The 22,418-nt window shown below is 42.1% G+C and overlaps 1 protein-coding gene and 1 long non-coding RNA gene across 5 annotated transcripts in view; one reads left to right on the forward strand and one right to left on the reverse strand.

Annotated features, from left to right (window-relative positions):
* The window catches only part of FRMD4B (FERM domain containing 4B), a 322,570-nt gene that overhangs the window by 227,488 nt on the left and 72,664 nt on the right, over window positions 1–22,418 (reverse strand). The window lies entirely within an intron of this gene.
* LOC122236707 lies at window positions 9,093–10,678 on the forward strand. Its single transcript, XR_006214911.1, has 3 exons — window positions 9,093–9,249; window positions 9,581–9,756; window positions 10,562–10,678. It is a non-coding gene; the product is annotated as an uncharacterized LOC122236707 (long non-coding RNA).

The raw sequence follows: 22,418 nt of genomic DNA on the forward strand, positions 1-22,418 counted from the left end.
GCATTATGCAAAGGATGATGTGACAAACTCCTGTCCGTGTCACTGTGCCGTCACTCAAAATGAACTAATGTTGTTCTTCGCATTCATTAACTCTTTTGAGAAATAGAACCACATGGAACTTAAACCCCTCCAGTTCACACATGGATATGCCTCTGTATGTGTGTGTGTGTGTGTGTGTCCAAAACAACATATCCTACAGTAGTGTAGGTTTTACAGTTTTTATAAAGTGTAGCATGCTGTATATTACTGTACTCCACATTGTTTTTGAGACATCTTCATTTTGGTCCATACAGATCTAGGTCATTGACTGTTGTATGGCACTCTATAATACAACCATACCATAGTTTAATTCTCCTTTTCTGGACTGACGGCTATTGGGCAGGGTCCAATCATGACAAAGGATGCTCCGATGGACACCCTTCACAATCCTCCTCCAGAGTCCAGATCCCTCTGTTCAGTGGCAGAGGCTGTCCCGGCCCATTAGTATTGTGACAGCCCTATGTATACCTGCAGGACTTTGTCCTGGTTAAGTCCAGCTCTCCTGGGGGCATCTGAAAATGGGAGAGAGCTCTTTTGTGAATTGGGGGTGGAGGAGAGCAGGGATGCTAAATTTCTACAGTGCATGAAAGTCTCGAGGGACAGAGACTTGCCCCTCACAAAATACCAAGTGCCCCTCCTTGGAGAAACAATGTTGCTAACTTTCTGTCTGCAGGAAAATCTGTTGTGGAATATGTGCATTCTCAAGTGTAACTGGGGGATGACAACTTATTCTCCAAGTGCTGTTTATCTCAATTCCTTGCCAAGTTTTACTTGTCTAATTCAACCTTTTGAATTTCTGCTACTCCGACAGGCATAAAATGCTATCCTGGGATTTTAAACTGTCGTCTTGCTTTTATCAGTGATGTGGAAAGCCTTTTCACATTTTTATTACTCATTCATGTCTTCCCCTCAAGACACGGACTGTTAGTAAGTGGCCCATTTTTCCTACTGGGTAGTTTGACTTTTCCTTATTGATTTACAGGAATTTGCTAGAGATTCTAGAAACCTGGCTTTTGTCAGTTATTTCAGGTTGCAAATATCTTCTATTGGTTTGTCACTTGCCTTTTAATTTTATGGCATTATTTTGTTATACATTATGTAAGTTATACATTTTGACATAGTGAAATCCATCAACTTCATTATTCTTGAGTGTGGTATTGTGTCTCTAGCTTACAAAATCTACGTTATCCTAATGGTATAAAGATACTTTCTTTTTATCTCCCTACAGGTTTTGAACTTTTACATTTTATACTTAGGTTTTCAATTCACCTCAATTTATTTTTGTACGAAGTGTAAATCTGGAAACTTATTCTTCCACAAGGAGAAATAACTTACTTCTGATACTCATTTACTTCTGATATTCTATGTTTTCCATTCTGAATTTCAATGCTTCCTGTGTCTATAGGGTCTACAGGGAAGGGTCTATATTTGTTCAGTCTCTATTCTGTCCCACTGATCTATTTTTCAATACCCCTATACCAATAACATAATGTCTTAATTACTATGGTTTTATAAATATTTTGATAATTAGGGGAAACATTCATTCCTTCTTCTTCTTTTGCAAACCTCCCTTATTACGTTCTTGAATTTTTATTTTTATTTATTATTTAAAAAAAATTGTAATGCTTACTTATTCTTTGGGGGGCAGGGGCAGAGAGAGGGAGACAGAATCCAAAGCAGGTTCCAGGCCCTTAGCTACCAGCACAGAGCCTGACATGGGGCTTTAACTCGCAAACCATGAGATAATGACCTGAGCCGAAGTTGGTTACTTAACTGACTGAGCCACCCAGGTGTCCCAAATTCTTGCATTTTTACATTTCCATTCAATTTTAGAATGCTGTTGGGATTTCGTTCAGAACCGCAATGAATTTATAAATCCTTTCTTTGGTAAAAATCAGCAGTTTATAATATTGGTCTTTCCTTTCCATGTATATGGTATATCCTACCATTTCTTTAGTTCTTCTTTTGTGGTTCCCAGTAACTTTCTCCTGAAGTAGTTGCACATTTTCTTAAAACTAGACTCCCAGTTTCTATATAATTTTGAGTGCTGAAGTAGTTTTTTTTTTTTTTTTTTAAAAAAACCTCAAATCTGAAGATATCAACTGTCCTTCCCTGAATGTAGGTCTCCTGAGGCTTTCTATTACACTTAAAATAGAATCCAAACTGCTTACTGTGGCATGATTACAGTATGTGGCTTGGCCCTGTCTTCCTCTTGAACTTTAACTTGAATCTCGTGTTAGCCATGCCAGTTTTCTTTATACATGCCAAATATATCAAGCTAATTTCTCCTCAGGACCTTGTCCTTGCAGCCTCCTTTTATGGAAACTTGTTCCCCAGATATGCACATGGCTGATTTCTTCTTGCCACTAAGGCCTCAGCTCAGATGTCACCTCTCAGGCTGTCCCTTCCCACTAGAGAATAGCCCTTCAATCATTCATAATGGCATAGCTCCTTTATTTCTTCACAGCTCTTGTCACCATTTAAAATTATCTTGTTTAATTCTATTGGTGTTTCTCCATAATAGACTGTAAGCTCTACATAATTGGGACCCTGCTGTCTTATTCCCTCTCATGTCCTCAGCACCTCAAATGGTTTCCGGTACACACAAAGTAGTGAATGAATAGGTATTGAATAAATAAGTGAGTGAACAAATGAACGAACTTGGATTTCACCTTGTCCCCTGGTTGATCCTTCTATGTCCTCTTATATCAGCGAAGTGTTCCCTTTCTCCCACTGGCCACATACTAGCAAATAAATAATAATCTGCAGACATTTCTAGTCTCTCAAAGAAATAGCTTGACCATAGGCATACTTATAAAGGGAATTCCAAACACATCTGTGTTCTGAAAATCCAGGTTTCTAGCTTATATGGAACAGAGAAGCCTTCATTCTCCCATTTACCCTATTTCTACTCCCAAGAGATAACCATCGACAGTTTCTTTGTGTGGAGTCATAAACTTTTTACCCATTTACTTGTATGTATGTATGTATGATAGATATCGTCTATCTATCACAGGTTAGAGAATTTGAATGACTCAATATGGGAAGTTTTATTCTTATTGACAAAGTATTATTTTTCAATGGATCTGAGTTTGTTAAAAAAACAGATTCCTACTCCCACCTCTAGAGGTTCTGATTTCACAAACCAGGGGTGGGTACCAGAAATCTTCATTTTTGAACAAGCATCCTAGATAATTCTGATGCAGGTGGCTCAAAAACCACCCTTTGGGAAATGCTCTCCAAGTCAAGGCCATTTAACACCATCCTTATTTAAGACCATGCATCCTCCTGAACACTAGGGGGCAGATGGAGCCACGTGCATGCCCAGTGTTAAGATGTCACAACCCCTTTGCTCAGAAAGAGGGTGTGGCAGATACTGAGCCTCCATTAAGACCCCAAGAATCTAGACTGCTTGTGAAGCCACATCAGCAATCAGGAAAACAGCTCAAAACTGAGAAAACCTGGGTTCTAAACTCCACACTGCCCCGCACCTCAGTTTCTTCACGTGCAAAATGAGAAGTTAGACCAGATAATCCAACAAGCCCCTTTCCACACTAACATTTTATGAGAAACTTTAACATCACATGGATTTCTTTGTGATTGGGCTATGGCTGATTTTGATCCTGTACCTTCCAAATTTTCTAGGACGGGCTTAGGTTATTTTTATAATGCAAAAGAAAATAATGCAAAACATTTAAAAAGATTTTTCTCATCGTTACTCCAACAGCATTTTCACAAACTGAGATGCTTCTGTTTCAGTGCTAATGTTCACTACTCTCCATGAATACAGAGAAACAACAAAATCTCAACGCGCCTAGGTCAAGGCAATTTAATGCCATTCTTGCTTGTTTGAAGCAAATTTAAAATTTGCTTAATAGGCAAAATTGAATCTGTGACTCTATACAAGATGGTAAACATGGAAACGAAACAGCCCAAGATTCAATCTCAGCCCAAATCTCATACTACATGGAGAAATGAGCAATATTTAAATATTTAATAATACCTTGTAATTTTTATAGACTCTTGGGCTTCCGAGTTTCTGACAAAGTAATCCCCAAGCCATAATTAACAAAAAGAGGCAACCTTCCCAAAAGTTTTCCAGAGCACAAGTAAACTCCTCAAAGTACTTCCTTGGCAGTGAGTGTGTTGGGAATAGTGGCATACCAGCAGTAAACAAGAGCTAGAAAGAGTTTGGATAGTGCTCTGAACTGATGACGGATGTTGGCTGAAATGGCTTTTAGGAAAAGAAGGTTGTGATTAGAAAACCATGACATTTCCAGCACTCATTTATTAGCATGTCTGGAAAATCACAGATGAGAGATAACAGAGTCTTTGCAACCTGAGTTCCATTCACAGGATGTTTACAAATAATTAACTGCTATTCAATCTTCAGAGTCATTTGGTCAGTGTCCTAAAGGCAAAGCAAGGATACAGACACCATAACCAATCACTGTAGGTGGTCTCCTAATAAAGACTTCCATTAGCTACTAGTTGCTCAGACCATAAAACTATGGATGCTTTCCCCACCACTTCCCATTGCTCCAACCCTCGCAGCACTACCACTATGGTCCGCCCCTCGATTTGTTCCTATCTCCTTATTTCTAATGCCACCAGTCCAGTCCAAGCCACAATCATCTTTCCCTTAGACTATTTCAACAGTCTTCTTATTAATTTCTCCACTTGACCCAAGACAATCCCTTCTTCACATAGTGGCCATATTTACACATCAGATAATTTTTCCCCCTGCTTAAAACCCTTCAATAACTTCTCATTATTATTATTTTTTTGAGAGAGGGTTCAAGTTGGTGAGATGCAGAGAAAGAGAGAGATAGAGAGGGAGAGAGAGAGAGAAGTGGGGCTCCCCGAAAGCAAGGCTCAAACTCACTCAAAGCGGAAATCCTGCTCACCCAAAGTGGGGCTCGAGTACACCGATGTGGGACTAAAACTCATGAACGGTGAGATCATGACCTGAGCTAAGTCGGATGCTTAATGACTGAGCCACCAAGGTGCCCCGATATCTTCTCATGTTCATGGAATAAAACTTAAGTTTTATCTGCTCTCCACCTCTGAAGCGTCATTTCACGACAGTCCTTCTTCCACCCTTGATACTTCCCACATTTGCTTCCTTTTCCTTCCTTACTTTGCCGAGCTCATTCTCACTTACAGTCCTCACTGCTCAGATTACTGTTTCTCTAGACTGTCACACAGCTGGTTCCACCTCATCTTCCCAACTCAACATGCAGGATCTTCCCTGACCACTATATCCTGTATGGTATCAACCTGCATTTGTGTTATTCTCTACCCTTGCGTATTTCCCGTATGATCCTGAAATTACATTGTTTACTTGATGGCTACCCACCCCTCCACTAGAACGTAAGCTGCCCGAGGAGACCGACCTTGTTTGTCCTATTCACTGCTGAACCCCCAGAGTCCAGGACAATGCACACAGTACTCAGTGACTTTTTGTCAATGGGGCACCTGGGCGGCTCAGTCGGTTGAGTGTCCGACTTTGGCTCAGGTCATGATCTCACGGTCCACGGGTTCGAGCCCTGCGTCGAACTCTGTGCTGACAGCTCAGAGCCTGGAGCCTATTTCAGATTCTGTGTCTCCCTCTTTCTCTCTCCTCCCCTGCTCACGCTCTGTCCCTCTCTGCTCAAAAATAAACAAACGTTAAAAAAAATTTTTTTAAATGACTTTCTGTCAAATGAATGTATGTGTTGTTTTAGATTCAAGCAGGGCCCAACTTTTCAGTGCTCCCTGTCCATTCAGAATCAAAACGCAATTACCTGCCCACGCTACAAGTTGTTAATGTGCAGAAGAGACCTATGCTTCTCCAAGAACAACCTCATCGTTACCCCACAATTAGGTTAGAGCCTCCAACTTAGAGCTCATTGCTCTGAAATAAGAGGATTCTTGGGAGATGTCAGATGAAACTTAAAACCTCGTTGACAAGCTGACTCGTACAGTGTATCTTGACTTGGAGGAATGATTGTGTAGCTTTGTCAACGCTGGAAGTGAAGGGTTTACGGTGTGAGTGGGTGGATCACTGTGTCACATGGCCTGAGGCAGGTGGATATTTTTAAAATGCTAAGGAAATCTGCTAAGATAGTCTGTACACTAGCCAGGCATTCAATCGGGGGGCGGGGGGGAGCTCATTAGGGGCCCAGATAAGAGGTTCAACTAATTGTACATGCGCCCCATACCAAGGTAATTTCACTCTGACTGGCAGAGTGAACTACGGAGGGTTAGCAACAGGCAATTTTCTGCACAGTATCATGATTTATAAATCATTTCTACCAGTTTGTCACCTCTTTTGTTTCTCGGGGCAATTCTAAAGGTTGGTCAAATACTTATTATACTGATTTTATTGTGTGTGTGTGTATCAGACTCCATTTCACAATGAGTAAATACTGAAACTTGATTTGGAATCAAAATCTTGGGAGATCAGTGTTTAGGGGTACTCATAAACCAACGAAAGATATTGCAAAAGGCATTTTATTATTTTTTATTTTTGAAAGTTTATTTATTTGAGAGAGAGCGTGCATGCGCAAGTGAGTGGGGGAGGGGCAGAGAGGGAGAGAGAATCATAAACAGGCCCTGCACTCAGCACAGAGCCCGACGTGGGGCTCAATCCCATGAACCCGGAGACCATGACCTCAGCGGAAACCAAGAGTCAGACGCTCAACCGACTGAACCACCCAGGTGCCCCAAAAGGCATTTTAAACATCAACTTTACTGAGGTATAATTTACATACAATAAAATATTCCCACTTTAAGTGTTCAGTTCATCAGATGCTGACATATATTCACTTCTGTACTTATCAGCACAACCAAGACATAGAACATTTCTATCTCCTGAAAAGTTCCATTATGTTCCTGTGTACGATATCCTCCCTCTTGCTTCCTACCTCTGCCCCAGGCAACCACTGCTCTGCTTTCTGTCACTAGATATTAGTGTGCTTTTTCTAGAATTTCATAGGAGTTGAATCCTATAGTCTAAATTTTGCGTGCTTGGCTCCTTTCGCTCAGCATGATATCTTTGAGATACATCCATATTGTTGCACATACTCGTAGTTTGTTCTTTTTTTAAATTATTTTGTTTTATTTTATGGTATTCTATCGTATGGCTAGACCCCAAACGGTTTATCCATTTACCTGCTGATGGGTATTTGGATTGTTTCCAGTTTAGAGCTACAAAAAAGGCAACTGTATTGACACTCCAGGGCAAATCTTTGCATGGACATATATTTTCATTTCTTTCCTGTAAATACCTTGGAGTGGACTGGCTGGGTCTTCTAATAAGGGCATTTTTAATTTTAGCAAAACTGAAAAGTGTGTTCTAAATGGCTTTGCCACTTTAAATCCCACCAGCAGTGTGTGAGAGTTCCGGTTGCTCCACATCCTCACCCACACTCGGTATTGTCAGTCTTTTAATTTTAGCCACTTTAATAGGTATTTGCTGGTATCTCATTGCGTTTTGAATTTGCATTTCCTTGATGCTAATAATATCGAGCATCTTCTCACATGCTTATTGCCCATTTGTATAACTTACACAAAGTACAATTTGAAAGATAAGAAATATAAGTACTTCTATCTCTTATGTGCAAGAACTTGCCTTATTTTAGAAGCAGTTTTGAAAAACACAACCTGAAGAGGATATATATAAAATATTCAGACTATAAAGTTAAAATATATTTAGAGGCTACATTAAAACTAATGAAAACAATAACATGGTGGAAAAGATCCACATTTTATTAGCTTTGTATTCTATACCACACATTCATCTAATGCTCTAAGAAACCAGGAAGCCTGAATTTGCAGAAAGGGGATGAGATTAAATTAACTTGATCTCAGCGAAGAAGGAAAAGGCTTGGCCCTCTTCACTTCTAATTATTCTCTCTTCTCTAGACTTCATTTTATAGACCATAGGTTCAATTATTCACAGTATCTTTTTATATCTAGTCTCATAAAACTGTAAGGTGAATCATTACAAAATTAATATTCAACAGGCTTTATATAACTCTGCTTAATGCAATGCATAACTCAGATTTTTATCACCCCAAGGCCTCTCAAGATCTATAAATGAAACCAACTTAATAAAAGACCATGTATTTTAACTCTAACATAACCTACACAACCTCAACACTACATAACCACTCAATGTAGACTAGACAACCAGACATGACAGAAATGGACTGTATATAGAAGGTCAACCTGTGCATGAAGATTCTTATGATGACAACCAAAATTTTGCTCTGACTCACTTGTTTAGAGGAACTCATGGCTCTAATGAAAAGGAGATTAATTTGCTTCCAGAGCATTCACACAGGAATCACTGTACATTTTTTACACCATGTGACCCTAAAAAATTTTCTGATTCCTAAATAATTGTCCCGTCCTAGGAAGAACAAAAGCTAGTGAATGCATCTACCAAAATCCACCCTCTAATCTCTACCCAAATACATGTACATATTTCCAACCACGAAGGAAACTTAAAGATCATTCAGTCTGGGGGCACCTGGGTGGCTCAGTCAGTTAAGTGTCTGACTTCGGCTCAAGTCATGATCTCATGGTTCGTGAGTTCGAGCCCTGCATCGGGCTCTGTGCTGACAGCTCAGAGCCTGGAGCCTGCTTCAGATTCTGTGTCTCCCGTGCTCCCTCTGTCCCTTCCCCACTAGCATCCTATCTCTCTCTCTCTCTCTCTCAAAAATAAATACACATTTTTAAAAAAAGGTCATTCAGTCTAATGATCACATTTTACACAAACAAAAGGCAATCAAGACCCCGACAAGTGAAATTACCGGTTTGAAGTCAGACAACTAGTTGAGAGGAGCCGGGTGTTAAATTCAGATCTCGGACTCAGACTCCAGAGTCTTGTGATTTTTTTGCCCAAGACTTTTTTTTTCTCCTGTTCTCAATAGTTATACAGGGTAGATGTAGACATTGCTATCCTTTCTGATCTATTTTAATGTCCTCGAATTAATAGATGCGAAAACTAAGGTTCACAACATGAGGAATCACGGCTCATCCAAGGTTGGGGAGAAAGTCAACGGCAAAGCTGAGACCAGTGACCACTCCTATGGTTTACAGCTTGATGCTCCTCTCTTCATGCCTGGCTGCCTTTCTTCTCTGGTGGGCAGGATGGTTTCCTGTCTTATCACCATTAAGTGGTCTTGGCGTGTTACAATCCATTCACCACTTCCATAATGAGTAAGTTATGCCGAGATCATTTGAAAAGCCTACAGTCCTAGGTTGGTACGAAGGCTCTGGCAACATCTAACACACAGCTGTTGTGAGGATGCACATTCCATTTTGACAAAAGACACGTGCCTGGGTTTTGTCATGTTGGTCTGAGATAACGTAACGTGCGGAAAGAGGGACGAGCAGGGAAAGAGAGATTACTTCCCCAGACTCTCACATAAATGATTCTTTCTTTGCATAATGGAGCTCTAAATAAATAAAATACAAAATGAATGTTTACAACATTACAGTTGCTGCGAAAATGGCTATAGAGTTTTATGCCTATCTGTATCCTCTCCAGGGAAAACGGAAATCAACATGAGTTTTGTAATGGTGGGGAGGAGAAGGGACTATCATTTATTCCTTCATATGTCCAACGGAGCGAGGCCCCAGGGATGCAACACTGCTCAGAAGAGTAGTTTCTATCCTCCTGTGAAGTCTCCTGGGAAAGACAGACCGTTAACAAGCATGTAATAGGTATGTATAGACACATAAGAAGACAGGGTTTAGGGGGCAAGTGGCCTGGCCTGAAGAATCCTCAGCGGTATGATCATGTTCAAGTGGAAAGGAGACATGATTCGGAGCCAGACCAAAGCGTGTTGGAATCCTGTTTTCTGCCATAGTAGGTGATCTTGAGCAAGTCATTTCCAACTTTCTACTCCGTTTCCTGATTTGTGAAACAAAGCTAATAACTCTTACCCTGTGGGAATTAGGTCAGATATTGAGTGAAAGTTTACTAAGTTCCCAGGGGAGCCTGGCCCAGAGTAGTGGTTCCATATATATTTGTCAAATGCATGAAAGCATCATTATGAAACATGCATTGGCTGTCTAATAGCAAAAGGGGCACCTGGGCGGACAGTGATAAAACACAGAGTAAGGAGACATGAGTCCTGTCTTATACCTAGGGAGACTGAGAGTATCTATTCTATTATACATATATACACACACATATGTGTGAGTGTGCCTGCGTGTAACAAACACAGAGCGAAGCCAGAAAGAAGCACATTTGACGTGGCTGAGTCAGGGAGCGCTGTACAATAGGACCGTCTAACAGAAACAGAACATGAGCCACAAAGGAGGGGCACATAGGTAATTTTCAAACGTCAGTAGCCACTTAATAAAAGTAAAAAGAAGCAGACAGAATCAAGTTTAGTAGCATATATGACCCCAAGATAGCCAAAATATGATCATTTCAACATGTGACCATTATGAGTTTATGAATGTGATATTTTGCACGTACAGAGTCTTCGAGCAGTCTTTGTATTTTATACTTCCATTACAGCTCACCTTGGCTTAGCCACCTTCCAGGTGCTCAGTACTGCACGTGGCAAATGGCGTCCATACTGGAGAGCGCAGTTTCAGAAATCTGGAGATGAGAGAGTTTGCTGAAGACAGAGGCTGCCAGGTGGGCTCATGGGGGAAGTGGGGCAGGAATGTGCCCCCTCCTGGCACAGAGACTTTGCTGCAGCACCTTATAGAAGCCTCCTTCTCCTGGCTCCTTTGGCCCCAGGGAGTCCCTAAATCTACTTCCTGCTATTGCAGGGACCGCACTCCGATTTGGTTCTTACTCTTTGCTGGTACCTTCAGACTCTCAGATTGTCCTTTCCTTCCTGGCACCCCCTTACCTGGCATACTGCTTAGGGTATGGGAAGCACATATATGTAACAGCAATTTCTTCTTTGCAGAATATGGCTCTATACAGGTACATACAAATAAATACAATGCCAGGTAAAGACCTGAGATAGCCCGGCTCTGGCTCCCAGAGCGACGAGGCCTGCAGAGCCCCAGTTTTTCTCCAGCCATACAGTTACGAGCTAAGCAAATGCCAGAACCATTCCTAGCAGGAAACCAGTCTGTGCCTGGGCTCCAAGCAGGGGACAGGTGGGCACAGGGCCCGGCTGTGGGGAGTGCCATTTGGCAGAGAGATACTAGAGGAAAGGGGAGGAGACAATGGTCTGACTCCTTGTGTGCCCTTCATGGCCAAGTCTATTTTCTAAGGGGAGATGGAGTAGGGAGACCTTTTCCACATGGCCAAGTATGGTGGTGACACGCATGACAAAAGAATCTGGAGGATGAACAAAGCACAAATGAAAAAGAAGTACATAAGAGGACAGAGGCAGAAGCCGAGAAACTAAGAGTCATCTTGCCCACTGTCCCCCAACAGCTGGTGTGCCCTCACCTAACAGTTCAAGTGTCCCCACCACCAGGGCCCATGATGGGTCGCAGTGGTGGCTGGACCTACATCAGCCTCCGTCTCCTTAGTCCTGTCTTTTTCCACAGCCCAGTGATTAACAGTACGACCACAAACTCAGGCAATCAACTACATAAGAGGAGTGGATTGGGTGAGGAGGCAGGACACACATTGTCCCCACACCTCTGCCCTGCCCCAACAGTAAAGTCACTACTGGTTTGAAAGAGGATGGAATTCAGAGGGGTTGCCAATCTTAGCTCAATAATATCTTTACCGGAATGTAAGTCCCAGTGCAGAAGGAGCAAACCCTCTGACACACTCAACTTTCAGCAAGCAGGAATGGGACCCTGGTGTGCCTCGATCTTGCAAATTTTGCAAAGTCTTGAGAAGGGATTTTATGGGACATTTTCCAGTTTTAAAATGGTTGGAGCTATGTCAACAAAATTTTACACACTGTACGGGGCCACACTGTGTGAGCCAAAGAAAACTGACCACAAGGCTGCCAGCTTGAGATTTCTCCTCTAGTTCAAAGAGATATGGTCATGGTCCTGTTCCACCATCGGGCCATTTGTAGCTTCTCAGCTCAATTTTGTTCTGAGGCTTAATTCCGATCAGGCAGATGAAGGGCTGAGCATAGTTTCTGGCACATAGTGAAGGCAGTTAATAACTGATGTCCGCTAGCTCTAAAGAACCTCTGAGATTTAATTCTAACCATTATATAGGGATCAAATCACAGGATGTCCCCAGAGACAAAACATCTGAAAGAGGGCTCCTCTCTCTCAAACGATTCCCTATCTCTTCATTTCTGTTTCATGGCTTAGATTTACGCCACTTTCATTTTACTTTGTCGATTCATGAAACTCAATTTGTTGCACAAAGGAAGTAAGAAAGAAAAAAGGTCAGCCCAGGTGAAAGTCTAAGCTGGTGTAAGTTTTCTAGAAAGTAGTTTGGCAATGCCTAGCAAATAAAAGGCTGAAAAAAAAAATCGTATGCCTTTTGACTCAGCGATTCCAGTTTAAGGAATTCAGCCTAAGTAAAAAATGATGGTTTTTCATAAAGATTTAATTCCAAGAATTCTTATGACCATGTAATCTACAACAGAAGCAATTAAGGAAATTAAACACCCATGAATAGGGAATTTGTAGCAAAAGTTATGATACACAAAAGCGTTTAACACAGCCGCCCGCGTGACTTTCAGAGCACTTACTGCGTTCACAGTGTGTCCCCTGCAATAAACGCCATGAAAGCAGAGTCTCTGGCCATCTCATTCACCACTGTCTACACTACTTTCCATGAGCTGGCACATAACAGACACCCATAAATATTTAAATACATACAAGGTAGCTTATGTAGTATGATTCTGTTTTTGTTAAAAAAAAAAAAAAAGACATGTATTTCTGGAAGTATGTTATTACCATTTTTCCCTAGAGCAGAACTCAGCAAACTACAGTCCCTGGACTAGTGGCCAGTTTTTGTAAATAAAGTTTTATTGGAACACAGCCATGTTCATTCTTTTACACGTTATCTATGGCTACTTTTGCACTAGAATGCAGAGTTGAGTTGTTGCAACAGAGACTGCATGGCCAAAAAAAGTTGAAAATACTCACTATTTGGCCCTTTAAAGAAAAAGTTTGCTGACCCTTGGTTCTTTCTGAGTGGTCTAACATACATATATGTATGTGTGTATCTGTGTGTGTGTGTGTCTGTATACATGTGTGCATGCATATACGTATAAGTGCAATTTTTTTACACTGAACACAAATTATATTTGTAACCAAACAAAAATCAGAATTATTTTTACAAAAGAAAGGAAGGATTGCCGGAAAGGAGGAAGGAGGGAATGAAGGGGAGTAGGAGGGAGGGAAGGAATTGCTTATCCATATTTATCACTATAAAAAAATTTCCACAGGGGTGCCGGGGTGGCTCAGTCGGTTGAGAGTCTGACTCTTGACTTAAGCTCACGTCATGGTCTCACGGTTTGTGGGATCGAGCCTTGCATCAGGTTCTGTGCTGACAGCATGGAGCCTGCTTGAGATTCTCTCTCCTTTTCTCTGCCCCTGCCCTGCTCGTTGTCTCTCTCTCTCTCTCTTTTTCAAAATAAATAAGTAAACATTTTAAAAAAAGAGAAAGAGGGGCACCTGGGTCACTCAGTTGGTTAAGTGCCCGACTCTTCATTTCAGCTCAGCTCAGGTTCATGGGATTGAGCCTGGAATTAGGCTCCATACTGACAGTGCACAGCCTGCTTGAGACTCTCTCTCTCTCTCTGCCCCTTCCCCACTCTCTCTCTCTCCCTCTCTTTCTCCAAATAAACTGAAAACAAAACTACTTTAAAAAAGGAAAAAGAAAAATGTCCACAATAAGTGAAAAATGTTAAATGTGGTATGAAGTATGGTTACCTTTTTGTAATGATTGGGTAAATCACTGAAAGAGAAATGCAAAAAAAGGTTTAGGTTAACTGTGTTGAGGCAAGGGAAATATAATAATGGCTTTTGTTTCCTATTTTCCTCTTTGTTACATTTTCTAAATTTTCCAGCATAAACAGGCTTTACTTACATAATAAAAAACAGAAGATAAGTGATGTTGAAAGGAAAGACAGCAAAAATAAAGTTCCAGTCTACATAAATAGCAGCAGCCTGTTTCCCAGGCTTCACCAGGCAAGGGGACATCTTCTTGGTGTCACAGGGTGCACCCCTTTCAGCACACTCCCTATTATTATCGCATTCCAGTAAAACCAAAACATGGCCAAGGCGGAGAGGGTAGTACCCAGGGCCACGTTTCTTAAAAAAGTATTAATGTTGGTCCCCACTGTGACCTAGATAGTTTCTCTTTACATTAAATTTTTTTTTTCAATAATCCACTTCATTCCTTCCAAAGCACAGTGCACCATTTCTATCTAGATTACAAAATGTGTTCAGGGAAGAGGTTTTCTGACTTAGTAGTTGGACACTTGTAGGGTCTCCCACCTCGATCACATTGCCCTGGTTTTAGTCTTAGCCAAGATGGACATTTCTGGTAATGCTGACAGCTCCCACTTCATTCATCAAATGTGTACCTCTCCGCTTTTCTGCCTCCAAAGTAGGTAGCAGAAGGTAACGCCCCTGGGGACAACCTTCAACAATGAGGGATCAGTGGATAAATGCCCCAGTTTCTGGGTCCCAGCATCCTGGCAGAGATGAACACCAGTTGCCCAGAGAGACCATCTTTCTTGGCTCTTTCTCCTTCCCTTCTTCCCCTCTTCCTTCTCTCCCTCTTCCTGGAAATCTCCTCCCAAGTTAACTTCCTGCACCCAAAATCTTGTTTCAGATTCTGCTTCAGAGGAACTCAAACTAAGAGAGCTCATAAGCAAATATAAAACCAATAAAAAGAATTATACCACAGAGCCCCAGAAAGCTCTCAAAGATGGTGTGAAACAGAGTTCATCCGTTTCTAGAATACATTCCCTCATTGTACATCTATTTAGTAGGCTTCTACATTGGGCCACACATACACTAGGTGCAAAATGAACTGCAGAAACACAGTCTATACCCGTGGAAGACACAAGACGCTCAACAGTCACCAAGCCCACTATACTATGAGAGTATAGGAAAATATAAGAAAGATTAATGTTGGGGAGGAAAAATAATCTTCCTCTTTCTGAATTTTTAGCAGAGACCCCTGTAATGAAAGATTAACAGGAGAAAAACCAGCAGAATTTATTAACAGGTATACCTCAGGCAAACACGGGAGGTACCCAGGGAAAAACGAGTCACTCAAAGAAGTAGCTTAGAATTCAGGCTTAGATATCATCTTAGTAGGGAAAGGGGCGGAGCATGGAGGCTCCTCCAGGAACAGCAAATAATTTGTAGGAAACATGAATGGGTACTTAGAAGGTATGAGGTAGTCTCACGAGGAGGTATGAGAGTTTGTGACAAAGTCTATATGGGTGTGGTGTTGACCTCCAGTCTCCTCTGCATTCTCTGCAGTGGTGAAGACCATCTTCCCTGGTTGGTGAAACTCCCAGGGAAGCATCTATGCCAGCTGAAAATTTTCAAGAGAACTTGTCTTAAGGCAGGTAAGGGCAGTTCAGAGAAAGCCTCTCCCTGTATCCACTGCCTTACAATTATCTACAGCTCAAAAATAATTAATATACCAAAGCAGCATATTTTGGGGTGGCATATTCTGCAGGCCTTCACTAACCTAGTCTGAGATGATTCAGCATGAGGTTTTTGAGAGGACACCATGTAAACGGGGCCCTAACAGTGGAGTTAGACAAAGAGAGGGAAAAGGCTTTGATCCTCGCTGTTTGCAAAGACAGAACAAGGAAGGTGGAGATGTGTTCGGCTGGCAAACCACGGTAAAGGTTTGAAGATTTCAAAAAATACATGTTCAGCAAACACTCTCTCCTTTCATCTCATATGAGTTAAATATCCCCAGAAGTGAGCAGGTGCTTGGACACCTTCAGGGTGTTGATTACTGAGAAGACCAAAGCTGGCCATAAAGATTTAAACATGGCTCCAAGAAACATCCTTGCTATCAGAGGCTGATAGAATCTGTTCTTGTTAACCAGGGACAGTGTGGCTCTTCTACTCGGTGGCAAAAGCACTCTAACTTGCTTCAAAGACCCACAGCTTTGGTTTCACAAGGATGCCACTTGAAATTGGTTTGAAGAGTGCCTGCCTATTGGTTCCCCCAAAGTAGCCTCAGAGAATCAGAACCTTAGAAACCTTGAGGGCATGTGCACTCCCCGAGAATCTGAATCAGCTCAATTCCTCCCAAATGCATGCACTTTTGCACAATGCTGTGTATGCAAAGTAAAGGCAATAAATACAGTTTCAGGGCTTCTGTTTATGATTGATCGCCTTTTTTTCTTGTAGCAATCTTGTAAGTTTGACTTCTTATTTTTATTATTCTCACTGCATACTAATACTTCAAACATTTTACTAAATTATGGTTCTCTGGTTCCTACTTCAGAATAGTTTAACTGATTTAATGAGCTCTATCTAATTATTGCATTTCACCTTTCATATGAGAGTGCAGGAGTGTTTTGGCTGAAATAGTTGGTAATAGCTCAAACACTCCGAAAGGAAGAAAATGAGCACGGGTAATGCAGGTCTCAAAACAGTTCATTTTATGCCAGACATAATTCTTATGAACATACATATATATGTATACAGATATATTTATACCTTCATTAATTAATTCATTCATACATTCACTATCTATGCACCCAGCATTGCTAAAGACACCAGATCAGCTTAAAGCAGCCTTTTTAAAAAATGTTTATTTATTTTTGACAGAGAGAGAGAGACAGAGCATGAACGGGGGAGGGGCAGAGAAAGAGGGAGACACAGAATCCGAAGCAGGCCCCAGGCTCTGAGCTGTCAGCACAGAGCCTGACGCGGGGCTCGAACTCACAGACCGCGAGATCGTGACCTGAGCTGAAGTCGGACACTCAGCCGCCTGAGCCACCCAGGTGCCCCGACACCAGATCAGCTTAAAAGGCGCTTTCTTAGGTTTGCATCCCTCTACTGGGGGCACAGAACACAGTAGTTAGGGACTCTTGAGTTAGACTGTCTATAGTTACATCCTGGCTTCACCATTTCTTAGCTATAAGATCTTGGACAAGCCAGTTAACCAATGCGTGCCTCAGTTTCCCCTTCTGTACAACGGGGGACATTACAGCAGCTACCACCACAGGACTTTTGTGAACATGAAATGAATCAGTACATACAAACCAGGTAGGAGTGCCTGGAGCTGAATAAGCACTATAATTGTTGCCTTTTTTTTTTTGTTACTATTGTAGTGTGTCTCATCTACAACACTCACAGAGATCGCAGTCATCAATTTCTATCTACATACTTATCTATTTAGTTAATGAGTTGTCTATTATTGTTTGTTTGTTTGCCTCCTTCATCAAATTATAGGATCCATGGAGACTGACACTAAATTCCCTGTGCCCGGCATTGTGCCCAGTAAGTGCTTTGTTGATTGCTTGAACGAATGAATAAATGATTCTCTTTCGGGACATATGACCCTGTCACGCTAGACAAGACTTTCACTTCAGAGATTTCCAAGGCAGGCACATGTCTATCAAATGCCATTTGTTGGAAATTCCATACAGTTTTCTATCCAGATGGTACCAATGACAAAGGAAAGCATTCTGGCATGAGGGAAAGTTATGATGCCAGATGACGAGCCAATTCACTGTATTATTCATCATCAAATGTTGTCGGCCAGGAAACTGTTGTCAGCTGAGCTCCACAGTGGTCAAGTGAAGAGGCTGAATTTTAACAGAAGCTGGGATTATCATTAGAGACAGAGGGTTCTGTGCTAGGAAAATGGGGCTTAAACAGTAAGAAGCTTCTCAGTCTTGTCTTGGCTTTGCAACCTTGGGCAGGTCACTTCACCTCTCTGGGCCTTGCAGCTTACTGTTTCTATAAATGAAGGACACAAATTGTCATCAGTAATTCCTAACCCTGGTTGTGCACCAGAATCTTCTGGAAAGCTAAATCCTCTAGGCCAGCAGTCAACCAACTTTTTCTATAAAGGGCCAGAGAACAAATATCTTAGCCTGTGCAGGCTGTATATGATCTCTGTTCCAAGGGCTCATACTCAGTTCCCCCATTGTGCAGTCAAAGCAGCCATACATGATGTATATGCAAATGAGCATGGCTGGATATGGCCAGCTTGCCTGGGGGTCACGGTTTGAGGACTCCCACTGTAGGCCACGTGTGGCTTCCGTAGGGTAAGAACCAATTCTCTGCATATTTACAAAAGCTCTTCCCAATGACCTAGAAGGGAACCATCGGATTAGATGGCAAAAAGGCCCCTTCCAGCTCCTACTGGGGGCTGTGATTCTACATTTCTTAACTCACTGTGAGAAGTAGCTATTCTCAGTCAACGCTATTTAGACAGTAATTTTAATATTCCTTCAAACGCATCACATTTGGGTATTAGCCTCCTACATATGAAGTTTTTACTCTTTCAAAATTCAATTCTCTTCTAGGAGAAGATTGAACAGTTCTTTTCATCGTGTTTAGATCTTAAAGCACTTCTTCCTGTGCGTGATATCCCTTGTCAGTTCTTTGTAAGGGACAATTCTACTGCTAACTTGCAAATGAGAAATTTAATATTATCCCTTCTGGGCACTAAAGTGATACAATACAGGTGAGCCTTCACTTTAAGAAAGGATAATACATAATAATGTGAAATTATGAAACAATTCGGTTGAGAAGCATTTATAGTGTTTGCGCTATAATTCCTTTGTATAGAGAATTCCTTTCTGCTGAGGTCATGGCTGTCGCATGGCAATACCTTCTGGTTTTCTAGGGATAGTGTCAGTTTTCACCTGTTGTCTCTTACTCACATAGCACTCATTTTCATCTCTAACATGTCTCAGCTGGATGATAAATTGAACGGTCATCCTTGGTGGTGACCTTGAAGGAAAATAGAATAATTGATCCATTTATTTTATGGTTACTAAGAAGCAAACACTGCTCTGAGGGCTTTATCTATATTATCCCAATTGATCACTACAATATTTTGCTGATGGCTGATGATCTGAGGTTGGGTTTTTCCAAAAGCAGACCCCGAGACAAGGAAGTGGGGATAAGTAGTTTTTGGGGGGGGGGGGGAAACAAGTTCCCAGAAGCACAGAGAGGGGAGTGAGGGAGAGAGGCAGGAAAAGGAAGGAAGCCAGTACACAGAGCATTTCGAGTTGGTCATGGCTGTGAATAAGCAGGGCTCAAAATCTCTGGGAACTTTCTGAGAGGCTCTGTGAGCATGCCTCCGACTTCTCCCTCAATGGAACAAGGAAGCAGCAGTTTTATCTCATAGCTCCCATCCCGTGTTGGTTGAGGGTCATGCCTGGAGATATTCACTCTCCCTCCTGCATATGTGGCCTGTCCACAGTTACAGGAGCACATTCCTATGACTAGAGAATGACTTTCCTCAGATGAAAGACACAAAGAGCTTTGTCAGTGTGTGTGCCCCGGAGCACCAATGGCATCTGCTACCAGGACACTGAAGCTTAGAGACATTAGGTCACGTGCCCAAAGCAACCTAACTGGTAGATGCCAGAGACAGAATCTTGACCCATGCAATCTGGCTCTGGAGGGTTTACCCTTAACCATAGCAAATGACCTCTGTGTGTCTATCCCTGAGTCAATTATGCATCACCCAATATCTACCCAGGGGTCTTGTATCTGGTCTGAGTGGCCCTTGCAATGGCTCACAAAGTTTGCGCAGAGCGAGGTGCTGTTGCCTCTGTCACAGCCACAGGCTGAGGTACTCATGACCATGGATCCCCCTTGGCCTCTCAGGGTACTGTCAGGCAAAGTCTACTTCCTCCCTCCAACTGTACTATTCTGAGGCATGGTAAATTCTTCTTCAAGGACATCCCTGTGAGATCAAGTGATCAGCTTGTCACAAAGCCATGGCCAGCTTGTTTGTATTCACCTTCTCTCCTTCCCTGCCTCACCCCTGGTCCCTGGGATTGAACTCTCCAATAAAGTGTCAGCACTTAAGTTTTTACTTTGTAACTGAGCACAATCTACCTGCAGTAAGTTTTGACAAACACAAACATCTAAGTAGCCCACACCTGCATCCAGATCTAGAACATGTCCATCAGCCCAGAAAGTTCCTCTGGCCCCTTCCTGGTCATTCCATTCTTCTTACTCCTATGCAACCACTATTCTGATGTCTTTCAACATTACAGAGTGACCCCTCCCATACCATGAGGCTTCTGAGGGAACAAGATTGTATCTATAAATTCCTCTTGAAAAACCAAAATTGAGCCAGAATCTGATCAAACCCCTACATCCAATAACCAATGAGCAATTAACAGAAGAACCCAGTGAATTATACTACAGTGATGATATCAGCAAAATTCAGACAGTGAGCAACTCTACAGGTCAAATAACTCACTTTCTTCAACATATAAATTGCAAGGGGAAAACAAAAGAGATAGAGGGGAAACTGACAGATCAAAGAAGGCCCAGGGTGCCTGGGTGGCTTTGTCGATTGAGCATCTGACTTCGGCTCAGGTCATGATCTCACGGTTCGTGGATTCGAGCCCTGCATCAGGCTCTGTGCTGACAGCTGAGAGCCTGGAGGCGGCTTCAGATTCTGTGTCCCTTTCTCTCTCTGCCCCTCCCCTGCTCGTGCTCTGTCTCACTCTGTCTCTCAAAAATCAATAAATGTAAAATTTAAAAAAATTAAAAAAAAAAAAAGAAGGCCCTACAGACATAACCAATCTCAACGGACTGATGCTACTTGGATCTGGATTCAAACAATCCACAAAAAAATTATATATCATCCATGAGGCAAACATAAAGGGAAACATTGATTGGATGTATGACACCATTAAGAAATTATTGTTAAACTTAAAGATGTGACATTGGCATTGTGGAAGAAGAGAACTTACCCGCTAGAGATACTCACTAAAATATTTACAAAATAAATGACCTTCTATCTGAGGTTTGCTTCAAAATAACAATGAGGGGGGAATGGAAATACTGAGACAGCACAGTTGATCATGAGATAAAGTTGGAGCTGGGTGACTGGGTACAGGGATGCCCATCATGTATATTTTGTCTTTTGTATATGGATTTTGTTGTTGTTCACAGATGAAGATATATGGATTTTGTATTTAGGCGTTTCCATAATTCAAAGTTAAACAAATAAACAGAAAGGCAGAGAACTCTGTTAAAAAGCAAAACCTGATGTAGAATTCCAGGCTTGAAAAGAGGTTTTTAAATTGCTACTTCCCAGGAAAAGTGAAAGTTAAGGACCTAGAACGTGCCTTACTGGCCTTCACCCCTCTCCCCTGCAGTCGTGGATGCAGTGTGAATCACGCTGGTGGGGCAGAAAGAATCTGGGCTTTGGGGCCAGTGAGACAGGGACTAGAGCCCTGGCTCTGCATCGCGGCAAGTCACATAGGACGTCTGATCTCAACTTGCCCCATCTCTGGCACGAGACTAATACTACCTTGAGCACTAATTAAGAGACCCAGCACCTGAGTGGCGAGCATTGTGGTCTGGACCCAAATCCATCTAACTCCAGAACCCATGCTTGGAACCACCATGCTGCACCATCCTCACTAATGAGATCTCACTGTTTGCCAGTTGACTTTGGAAACTTATAGCCTGACGTTCACTGTAAACAGTAGGGCACGTGGTCCCTAAATCAAACTCTCATTCTTTGACTCCCAGTTTTATCATTAAAAATGTGGTCGTGGGCAAGTCACTTGACTTCTTAAGCCTCAGGGTTTTCTTCCATAAAATGGGGGTAATCACAGTATGTGCCCAGGGGTTTTAGTAGGAATAAAAACAATAATATAAGCACAATGGCCACCTGGTATTTTCGCCTGCCCAGTATCCATGCTGTCCTGATGCTCTTTACAGGAAATTAGTCTCTCCCAGTCGATGGCGTTTGAGCTGGATTGAGACTACTCTCAGCTCCAGGGGGAGAATATGACTGGTCTCTCAGAGCACCACACTCTCCTGGCCATGACTGGCTTAGACATGGGTATGGGATTCACACTGCGTCAATGGGATCCCAGCGTGGGACTTACTGCTGCCACTACTGAAGTCCCCCATCATCCGCATTTGCTTTCTGAGGTTTCAGTTACCTGCACTCAGCCTTGGTCCTGAAGTGGATGATCTTCTTGACGTATTGTCGGAAAGTCAACAGTAACTGAAACCTATGGGGTTAGGGTTAAGGTAAGGGTTAGGGGTTAGGGGTTAGGGGTTAGGGGTTAGGGGTTAGGGTTAGAAGTTAGGGTTAGGGTAGTGCCTCCGTCACTCACTCAAACCTGAGCTCATTGCGTAGGCATCTTACCAACTCCCGCCATCACCAGGAGAGTGAGTACAGTACAATAAAATGTTTTGGGAGAATGACCACATTCCCATAACCTTTTTTAGAGTATATTTTTGTAGTCGTTCTATTTTATCATTGCTGCCGTTAGTCC

The sequence above is a fragment of the Panthera tigris genome, chromosome A2 (genome assembly GCF_018350195.1).
Source record: "Panthera tigris isolate Pti1 chromosome A2, P.tigris_Pti1_mat1.1, whole genome shotgun sequence".
NCBI lineage: Eukaryota > Metazoa > Chordata > Mammalia > Carnivora > Felidae > Panthera > Panthera tigris.